General features: G+C 38.4%; 1 long non-coding RNA gene across 1 annotated transcript; it reads right to left on the reverse strand.

The window, feature by feature from the left end:
• Positions 1-1,404: 1,404 nt before the first annotated feature.
• On the reverse strand, positions 1,405-3,885 carry LOC134617608 (uncharacterized). The gene is made up of 3 exons (XR_010091551.1): positions 3,457-3,885; positions 2,465-2,637; positions 1,405-2,144 (listed from the first exon to the last, which is right to left on the reverse strand). It is a non-coding gene; the product is annotated as an uncharacterized LOC134617608 (long non-coding RNA).
• Between the last annotated feature and the right edge of the window lie 7,030 nt (positions 3,886-10,915).

Genomic DNA, 10,915 nt, shown 5'->3' on the forward strand with positions numbered 1-10,915 from the left:
GCTCGACACGGATATGTGAAGAATGAAGGGACCCTGCAGCGAAACGGAGAGCCCAACCTCTGACTGAGTACTTGTTTACGCAGTCTGACCACCTGTTGAAGGTAAGGTGCTAACGTGGCTAACGCTAGCATCACCGCATGTAGCCCCGTTATTTTAAGGACATCTTAGCTAATGAAAGTTTTACGTCGCAGCTGTACGAGCTCGCTACGTGTTTTGTAAGCTGCTGTGCTCTTCACAAATAAAGCTGGAAGCAGCTCAGACTGTTAGAACCAGCACTGAGGCCTGTTACATTTATACAGTGTTAGAGCAATGGCTGCAACCTACAGCCTTTAAACTAGCGATTACAATGCTGACAGTAAACTCGTCAGTCCAGATGTTACCACATTACTTTGTGATACTTGGAGTTAAAACAACCGAGACAGGCTGATTAAAATAACAGCTGTCAGTTCTCTCATTCCTTATATCAAGACTGGAGATCACACTACTGATTTCAGTTCATTTAATATGTGAGTGCACAGATTCATTCTCAACTGGACATAAATGATGATCAAAGGTTGTATATATGATGAATTCATCCAATCCCAGCCTCTAACACAGTGCGCTGAATCTTAGCTTTGAATGTCCAGTATATTCTAATCAGTGCAATGTAAGCATTCACTGAACCTACAGTATCTACACCTGTGTGGCAAATGTGTGGTAAAGATACAGATAATGAAATTTAATTATTAATACAATATACATCATGAAAAATGAAAGCTGAAATTGATTCAGTTTAGTACTTTTCTCTGTATGCTCTGTGATTATAAAGGCCTTAAATTCTGTGATATATACTGTAAATGATTTTCACAGAGGTCTTAAAGTAGTTAAATCACTGCTGATAGTCTGGTTGTTTGTATTTTCACATGTTTTTGTGTCTATAGGGCTATTTGATGACGATATGAACTCCTCTGGGAGATGAGGACACACCCACATCTGTTCCATACTGCAGCCATTGATGGTGTTACAGCTCTGAGGCAGCTTTGGGCCATCAGACGCACACACTGGAAAACCAGCACCTGGACTTCATGCAGGAGAGATGGCCTCAGTGATGATGGACTCTGGATCCTCTACTTTACCTCCTAATCTCTTTCTTCTTTAACACACCATTAAAATCACTCCAAAAGAGTGTAAACTTACTGAGGAAGTCTCTAACTTGTACACATTTGTACTTTTACTTGTTTTATGAGTTATTTTTAAGAAGAGTAAAGTTATTCACATAAAGTTGTTATTCTTCTGTATTTATTCTTTTGTATCATGTACCACAGTCATACTGAACTTTACAGACCTGGTGAATTGGAGAAAACAAAGCTCGCTCTCGCTCTCTCTCTCTCTCACACACACACACACACACACACACACATATATATCATTCAGCTTCAGCAGTATTTCTATTCATCTTATGAATTCCAGTCTAATGTCATTTCACTGAGTTCAGTTTTGGTCTTAAACTCCAGAGAATACCACCTGGTTCAACAATCTTTTTATCTGATTATTGGCAAAATGTTTTCTTCTGAGAGATGCTCCTAGAGCTGAAATTGAGCCCAGAGAAACAACAAAGTTTAGTTCCTCTGGATTTTCCATGGGAAATTGTTTTATCACTCATCCAGGTGACTTCTCCAGTGTCACGGATGAGTGATGAATGTATCTCCCACTGGAAACCATTGTGTCCAGTTAAAGTCATTCGTTTTCTTTTAAGGAGAGTTGTTAGATGCTGTGCTCATGAGGACAATAGGTTTTAACTTGCAGCACAATACAAAGCTGCCATACTGGATCAACGATCAAAACACTTAATTGAGCAGAATTAAGGCAAAATGTAATATCCTCATATGATGACACATCACACATGACCCAGCATTGTTCTAAGAATGCAAACTTTCTTATTGGAAGTTTCCACAGCTGCCAGAAAGGGACAGATTTCTGGCTGGTCTTAATGAGTGGTCGTTGCTCTCTCGTTTTCTCTGGAATCGCGGCACAGAGGATGTAACACCCATGATAAGCGCTGAGGTGTGTGTCCCTGTCAGAAATCAGCCATCCTCAGCTTCCAGGTTAGGAAAAGTGGAACCAGAAGATATTCAAATGCATCTCTCCACAGCTGCTGATTAATTCTACAAAAAACAAAGTTTGTTAAAAACATTTGCAGGTGAATCACCACTGATTTATCAGTGACATCCATTTACTCAAAAATTACTGACAAGTGGACAACTAGAATATATAGTTTATAATTTCAAAAATGTCCTGTACAAAATGAACTATATATGACAAATGTGGTGCTTGTGGAATTTTTAACAAGGACCCTACAAAACTTTACTCATGCTGCCAAACTTTTGACAGCTAGGTGTGCAGTTCCTGCTTTAAATGCATTCACTTTTGAGATTAAAAAACCTAAGTGATAAGAGGCCAGAAATGTTTGAACTTGCTTATGAACCTAAATCACTGAGGCCGTCTCTCCTGCATGAAGTCCAGGTGCTGGTTTTCCAGTGTGTGCGTCTGATGGCCCAAAGCTGCCTCAGAGCTGTAACACCATCAATGGCTGCAGTATGGAACAGATGTGGGTGTGTCCTCATCTCCCAGAGGAGTTCATATCGTCATCAAATAGCCCTATAGACACAAAAACATGTGAAAATACAAACAACCAGACTATCAGCAGTGATTTAACTACTTTAAGACCTCTGTGAAAATCATTTACAGTATATATCACAGAATTTAAGGCCTTTATAATCACAGAGCATACAGAGAAAAGTACTAAACTGAATCAATTTCAGCTTTCATTTTTCATGATGTATATTGTATTAATAATTAAATTTCATTATCTGTATCTTTACCACACATTTGCCACACAGGTGTAGATACTGTAGGTTCAGTGAATGCTTACATTGCACTGATTAGAATATACTGGACATTCAAAGCTAAGATTCAGCGCACTGTGTTAGAGGCTGGGATTGGATGAATTCATCATATATACAACCTTTGATCATCATTTATGTCCAGTTGAGAATGAATCTGTGCACTCACATATTAAATGAACTGAAATCAGTAGTGTGATCTCCAGTCTTGATATAAGGAATGAGAGAACTGACAGCTGTTATTTTAATCAGCCTGTCTCGGTTGTTTTAACTCCAAGTATCACAAAGTAATGTGGTAACATCTGGACTGACGAGTTTACTGTCAGCATTGTAATCGCTAGTTTAAAGGCTGTAGGTTGCAGCCATTGCTCTAACACTGTATAAATGTAACAGGCCTCAGTGCTGGTTCTAACAGTCTGAGCTGCTTCCAGCTTTATTTGTGAAGAGCACAGCAGCTTACAAAACACGTAGCGAGCTCGTACAGCTGCGACGTAAAACTTTCATTAGCTAAGATGTCCTTAAAATAACGGGGCTACATGCGGTGATGCTAGCGTTAGCCACGTTAGCACCTTACCTTCAACAGGTGGTCAGACTGCGTAAACAAGTACTCAGTCAGAGGTTGGGCTCTCCGTTTCGCTGCAGGGTCCCTTCATTCTTCACATATCCGTGTCGAGCCGAGTGTAAATCCCGAGGCTGAACGGCCTTTGTACAAGCACACACGCTTCTTAGCAGGGAGAAGCTATGAGCTAGAAAAATCCAGGCTGGCAGACAGCCTGTGTCTGACCAACCAATCAGAGAGCTCCTTACATCCCACGGTGTGGCTAATTTGAATAGCCTCCAGCAAGTTGTTAATCGAAGAGCTAATCCAGCAGCTAATCCAGGAGCTAATCCAGCAGCTAATCCCGGAGCGAACAGGAAAGGGAAATGGATTTTGAACTGCAGTTTATTAAATTGCAGGTGGAAAAGGGATTTTGAACTGCAGTTTATTAAATTGCAAGTGGAAAAAGGATTTTGAACTGCAGTTTATTAAATTGCAGGTGGAAAAAGGATTTTGAACTGCAGTTTATTAAAGTGCAAGTGGAAAAAGGATTTTGAACTGCAGTTTATTAAATTGCAGGTGGAAAAAGGATTTTGAACTGCAGTTTATTAAATTGCAAGTGGAAAAAGGATTTAGAACTGCAGTTTATTAAATTGCAGGTGGAAAAAGGATTTTGAACTGCAGTTTATTAAATTGCAAGTGGAAAAAGGATTTTGAACTGCAGTTTATTAAAGTGCAACTGAAAAAAGGATTTTAAAATGCAGTTTATTAAAGTGCAATTGGAAAAAGGATTTTGAAATGCAATTGGAAAAAGGATTTTGAAATGCAGTTTATTAAATTGGAATTCAAAAATGAATTTACAATTGCAGAATTTATTCTACAATTCATTATTAAAGCACAGAAATTTTTATTTCGATGCGCGTGGCTCTTGTGGTCCTCCATAGGGGGGGGGTAGCCTGAATAGAAACATGTACAGTAAAAACATAATGGTTTTCACATCCCTGCTCTGATAGAACCAATGAGCAGCTGAAAGAGAAAACATGACTCATATTAATGAACTTCATATCATGAAAAAAGTTGGCCTTTTGTGATTGACTTAATGTTCTGATGAAGCTGCGTAACGCATAACTTCATACAGGAGTCGATAGTTTAGTCTGTTATATTTGCAACAACATTCAAAAGTGACACATCTGCATTTGACTTTAACTAACGGTGTCAGCTCAGCCTCAGGTCCAAATGTCAACTGAGCTCTGATTAGGCCCACATGTGTCTGCTGATTGGTTTTTGGTTTACATGAATTTACTGTCACTGTGTGACGTAGAAATAAACATAGTGAACATAAAATAAATCATTTTAATTATATTCATGTGAAACAGATGAAAGATCTCACCACGCTGTTTACAGATATGATTCATAATACTCTTCATGTTTCAAGAGGATGTTTGCTCTGTGCTCTGTGGTGAAGAGAGTCTCTGCACTCAAAGAGCACGCAACTTTGTGGTTGTTCACTTTCCTTTTTAGGATGACCCACTTGTGTGCAAATACTCTGTTTCACAGCATAGGAGTTAAAATCAGGAGAAAAGAATAACACACAAACAAAAAATAACAAAAACAAACTGTGGTTAATAAACTAGCACCAGTGACAGAATAGCTAACCAGGCTTCTGATTCATTCTAATTTCAATTCTCAATTTATTGTAATGTGTGAAATACAGAAATTAGGTTTATACATTTTCCTGTTATTGTTAAAAGAAACCCACTGAGAAGTCACATTCCTTTTGTAAAGTGTGTCTGAAAAGTGAATGAAAGCATACCAGATGCTAACATAAACTAATAAAATCAACATTAACTTCATGATGTAAGATTACAAATATTAAAAATGGTTGGCCATGTTTTGCTGTAGTGTAATAACATAGGTGTACTTCTGTAGCACATGCAGTAATTTAAATGTGTTTTATTTTGCAGACATTTATTCAACTGTGGTCTACTCAGGAGTGGATACTGAAGACGTCAGTTATGGACAGACAGCCATCAGAACGAGGAGGGCCAGCTACAACTGCTCTTTCTCTTTATCTCTGGTCAGAAACAGTTAACTGCTCACTCTGTTTACAGCCTTCATGCTAAGCTAAGCTAACTAAACCACATCATCACTTCAGAGCACAGTCCCAATTCACACTTTCCCAGTCTAAACTGGGACTGTGTGATACAGAGAGGTAGAGATTGGAGGTCTTGATTGAACTACAAAGCTTGTAATCATGTTTCCTGTTGTTTGAACTGTGTGTGTTTGTGTTCAGACTTTAAACCAGAGCCAGACGTCATCTACTCTTCACTGAAGTAGTCCACCAGTCCAACCACTGATGTCCAGCTGCTGGTCTCTAACTGGTCCCCCCAGCACCTCAGACCAGAGTGTGTTCATTTGTTCAAAGAGGGAAAAATTTACATTTAAAAAAAAAATTCTGCAGGCTCAAACTTTTTTTTCATTTGGTTCTGTGGGTTTCTAAATGTCAAATGAAAAACTTCATATGTTGCAATTTGTGTGTCAGTACAGAAAACGATGAACATTAAACCACAGGTTCAGACTAAAAACAGAAGGGGCATAATTCAGTGGCTGTATGATGAACAGAAAAGCTTCAGTACAGGATATGTGTGTGTGTGTTTGAAACTTGAACCTGCCATTACCCAGCATACATCACTCCCTCTATCAATGCAATAACCGATGCAAAAGTAATAGCCTGTATTTAACGTATCTGCTGTATCTGCTAGTTGTTCACATTGTATACTTTATTGTGTTCAGTACACGTCACTACAGTGTAATTTCGGAAATCACGGACAACAGGCTCTTCCGCGGCAATCTCTTGTCAATAAACAATGTTTAGGGAGCTCTATAGTATTCAATAAGAGGACCCTGCACGTCACTTCTCAACACGAGGGGGGTACCCGGCGCGTCAATAAGTGAAGTAGAGGGAGCCTGACCATGCATCACACATTTGATGAGTTAGGAGTGAGAACTTGTTGCAATTTCAAAATAACAGGTAAGAAGGGAAGCACACATGATATTTAACATCTACAGAAAGAAGTATGCACTGCAGTCCATAAAACTCTGTTTTACTCCTTTACAAGTCATTGGTCCATTAAGCTTTCTCTAGCAGAGAATGAAGTTGTTCTGAAATATTCCACATCTCCATCACCACAGCGTAAAGGCTCCTACTTGATTGTGGGTCGCCCCCTGCTGGTCATTAAAAAGAATGCAGGTGTGAAAGGGGACTGGAATGCCAATTATTCTCATGTGTTTTGGAAGTGTAAAAATATCAAACCTTACTTGCGGTAACAATGAAGAAAGTGTTTGGGTATGACGTAACGTGTGAGGCATGAGTACTGTAATTTGGAATATTAGAAAATGTATGAAAGGAGGACTGTTACTTGTGTAAAATTGTCAAGCAAAAAGGTAAATACAAAAAACTGGCTGAAAAGTGACCCCTCAAAATTGGAAGAATGGACCGATGTAATTGAGGAAATATATATAATGGAGAACATCACCTACAGTTTGAGACTGAAATTTGACAAATTCCGAAAACACCGGACAAAATGGATAGCGTGCAAGACCAACTCAACCCCATAAGGCATGGACCCTTCTACGTTGGGATGGCTTTTTGAATTCAAACTGCTTCTGGTTTTTGACCCTTTGAGGCATTGGCGGATGGCTGGGCCCTGAGAGACTGGGGCCCTGCTATTTTCCACTCTGGGTTCAAATCTATTATGACTGCGGATGGAACTGGACCTGTTGGGGAGAGGACCAGACATCGGGCCCTGTCTGGCTGTCTTTGTGTGGATGTAAGGGGCGGGGTGGATGGTGTTTTGTTTTGGGACGGGATTGATAGGACGGTACTTTGGGCATACCCCGGCTGTAAGAGCCCCCCTCTCCGAGAATTGAGAGGGTTTCGACTGGAATTGGTTACAGGGTTTTGTAATGGGTATGGGACTTTGGAGGTGTCCGACTGACTCTCGGGATTTTGTGGTGCCGTAATTTATTTTATCAGAGGAGTATTTGGACAGATGTCGGGTCGCCCCAGTTCGGGTTGCGACAGTTATGTTTGCATGTGTTTAATTTGTTTTTACTTTACCCCACAGATTATGTGCGTTTCATTCTGTTTAGTTTGTTTATTTTGCATTCTTTTCTCTTATTTTGTTTTGTATGTACTATAAATTTAGAAAAAGTACAAAATAAAAAGTATATTTTTAAAAAAATGCAGGTGTAAGGTTTTGCTTATCAGAGCTGGAAGCTGCATCTATCTTTCCTCCTGTTTGTGCTGTGAAACCAATAGTGAATTCAGCCTCACCTTCACTACTTCTGTATGTGTGTAAACTCGACCATTAGGCAGTACTTCTACTTTGGATAATTCAGTGATCCTGACCTCTAGATATATTTGAAGTGTTTACCTCAGCCTGAAAGAAGACATCACACTCACTGGGATCGCGCTCATGACACTTTGTCCACACAAACAGACAGATGATGAAATGGGTTTCTTGGTGTGGACTCTTCTCTTCAAATTTTAAAAAGGAGTTTTGAAATTTATCAGCAGGTTTATCTTGACTCCATGCTTTGTTTAAGATGAAATGGAAATAACTAATGCTAATGTCCCTCCTAAATTCCTCTGTGTGGTTGATGCTCATTAAGCATGACAATGAACTCAATGTCTTATTTCCTGCTTCATTACTGTTTATATCTATATCTACAGTAGGGTCTTCATACATATAAAGCACCTCCAGGCAATGCTTGTTGGGATTTAGCAACATATGAAAAAACACAATTGGACTAAATGGTCGCAAACTTTGCTCTTTAGATGTTTTTAGTGATTACAAACGTGTACCCTTTTAAGAGGAGTTTGGATGAGAGTTAGCTGGTGTAATGTTCCAGTTTGACCTCATGGCAGTGTTATCTCACTGTTACCTATGCTACACTAAGGCAACCAGAGGACTGTGAGAGCAGTGTTACAGTGTTGGAGCGTGTGTTATGGCCACACTTATCAAAGCAATAACTGAAAGATTTTCAAATCAGCATATATATTATCAACCGTTGTTTCTGATAACACAGCATCAGGACTGATTTTAGAATCTGGTATATCTGATGATGTAGAGTGGTGTTTTTGGAGGATGGGAAGCCCAGATTTAGGATTAAATGTATTACATCATTCAGTGAGAAGATGAATGAAGTGTCTGGAACAACATACAGGAACATGTCAGAACCGTCTTACTTTAAGTGCTTTAAAAACATTTAGTTTTACTAACAGCAGATATTTCGTGGTTAGTTTCTTCATATTAAAATTAACATCTTATTTTTAGTTTACATGCTATCTGGGTTTTTTCATCATCTCCATTTTTAATTATCTTGATTGCGCCATTCTCGGTGTTAGTTGTTAAGTCTACATCTATTAGATATTTTCAGGTTTTGTTTCGTCTTTTTTTCTTTTCTTTTGTAGCGTCTTAGGTTTTGTGCTTGGTTTTATTTCTCTTTCAACAAAAACAAAAGAAAAAGATTAAAACAAAACAGGTAATAGTGGACATGTCAACAGCTCACATTCACTGATGAGGATTTCACATAACTAAGCAGCATGGTATACTGTTATGACTTGTGGCTCCCCAGTGTGCTCGTCTAACAATTATTGTGAGTTTACAGCTTTATTATTTTCTGGTAGAATACAACATGTTTGTGCATGATTATTGGTGTAAAAACAGAGTGAGGAGGACGTAGAGAGGACAGCGATTATACAAGAGAAGGAACAAACAGGTGAGGAAATGGGAACTTACTGAAGTTAGGTGGAAAAACAATAACTAAATTTGTTTTGGTTTTTTTTACAAATAAGAAGTTCACTTGTGTTTAGTTGATTATTTATTTGTGGTAACAATGCTTATTTGCAGTAAATCTTATACCACCGAAAAACCTTATAACTTATAACTTAGAAGCTATGATTCTTAAAACTGTGGTATGTGTTGTCAGAATATATAAAGCACAGTTTGAAGATTTAAAATAATACGTGCCCCTTAACCTATGACCTCTCCTTCAAAGTCAAGAGATTGATCTGATCGTCAAATTGATACAGAGCTATGTTAAAAGTGGTTCTCACTGCCAGTGCTTGTATTGACAACATAAAAGAAAAATATGAGGATTATAAATATTTATAAATTCTAAATTGTGTGTCATCACATGAGGTCAGACTTTTACAAAGTTTATTTTATCTTTAAAACTATGCTTAAATTTCAGTGGCCTTTGTTTGTATTGGAAATGTTTTAGGAAGAAGTAATGGTACATGTGGCGTCTAGAGATCACCTTATAGTCTGCATCCAAATTTGACAGATTTGGTTTGACATGACCAGTTTCTATGAAACTGCTTTGGATTATTTGCTCTCGGGTAACTTGGGGAGTAAACCTACATTACTGCTTCTGAGTCACAACAAAATGAGGAAAACAGGGCTAACACAGAGAGCAGTGTAAATACGTAGGACATGACAGAAGGAACTTTGGATCCATGTTTGAAAGTCAAAACTGATTGAAATGACTATGAGTCCCTTCTGCTCCATGTTTTTAATCTGGGTACATAATGGTATTATTTACAGTATGTATAAGTGTGGAGAACCTGACTACATAACTACTACTACTAACTACATAACACTAGCAGGAAAACTCCACTTTATAAACCTTCTCAGTACAGTGTGATGTTTATCTGTGTGGAGTAGCTGTGGGCAGCAGTTAATCACTGGCTAAAAATATAAGATAAGAACAAAAAATAATCAGCACAGAAAGAATGATTGTTGTTTAAAATTGTAATTCATGGGCTGTGGTGAGATTGTTCCAAAACTTTCCTTCTCTTCATGGAAAACAATATAAGGTGAGGAAAAAAGAGATTCTATGAGGATTTCAGAAAAGAGACTGCAAAGAATCAGTCTGCCTCAGCACAGAGCTGGTAATAATAATCTTAGAGTGTCTGGGATGACGTCAATACATAAACTATGCTTCTAACTACTAAATACTGCACTTCTAATACAGAGTGTACATGTCATTATAAAGACTTTGAGAATAACATAATAAGGAAAAGATGAAACTCTGTGGAGCTCTGTCAACCCTCCTCACGTGACTGAAGAGAATGAACTACTCTTCATCTTTTCCTGTGACTACAAAACAGCTTCAAACCTCCATTTTGTTTTTCTCTGCTTCCTCACAGGAACACAATCTGAGCGGCCATTTTAGACCCAACACGTTTCATTTTCAAGTGGGACAAGCCAACAAATAACATTTGTGAAGCTTAAACTCATAATGACTCACACTTTCTGTTCATCCTTCTGAGCCATAGACGACAGTCTCTGTTATATCTTTGACTAATCTGGGCCTAATTTAGCTCCTTATGGCTCAATTATGGTTCTGGTAAATAGTAATGCTGCCTCGACATTCAGACACTTAATTAAAGCGTCTCAGTCAAGCATGTCCACCTTTCACCCCTGCT

The sequence above is a fragment of the Pelmatolapia mariae genome, linkage group LG3_W (genome assembly GCF_036321145.2).
Source record: "Pelmatolapia mariae isolate MD_Pm_ZW linkage group LG3_W, Pm_UMD_F_2, whole genome shotgun sequence".
NCBI lineage: Eukaryota > Metazoa > Chordata > Actinopteri > Cichliformes > Cichlidae > Pelmatolapia > Pelmatolapia mariae.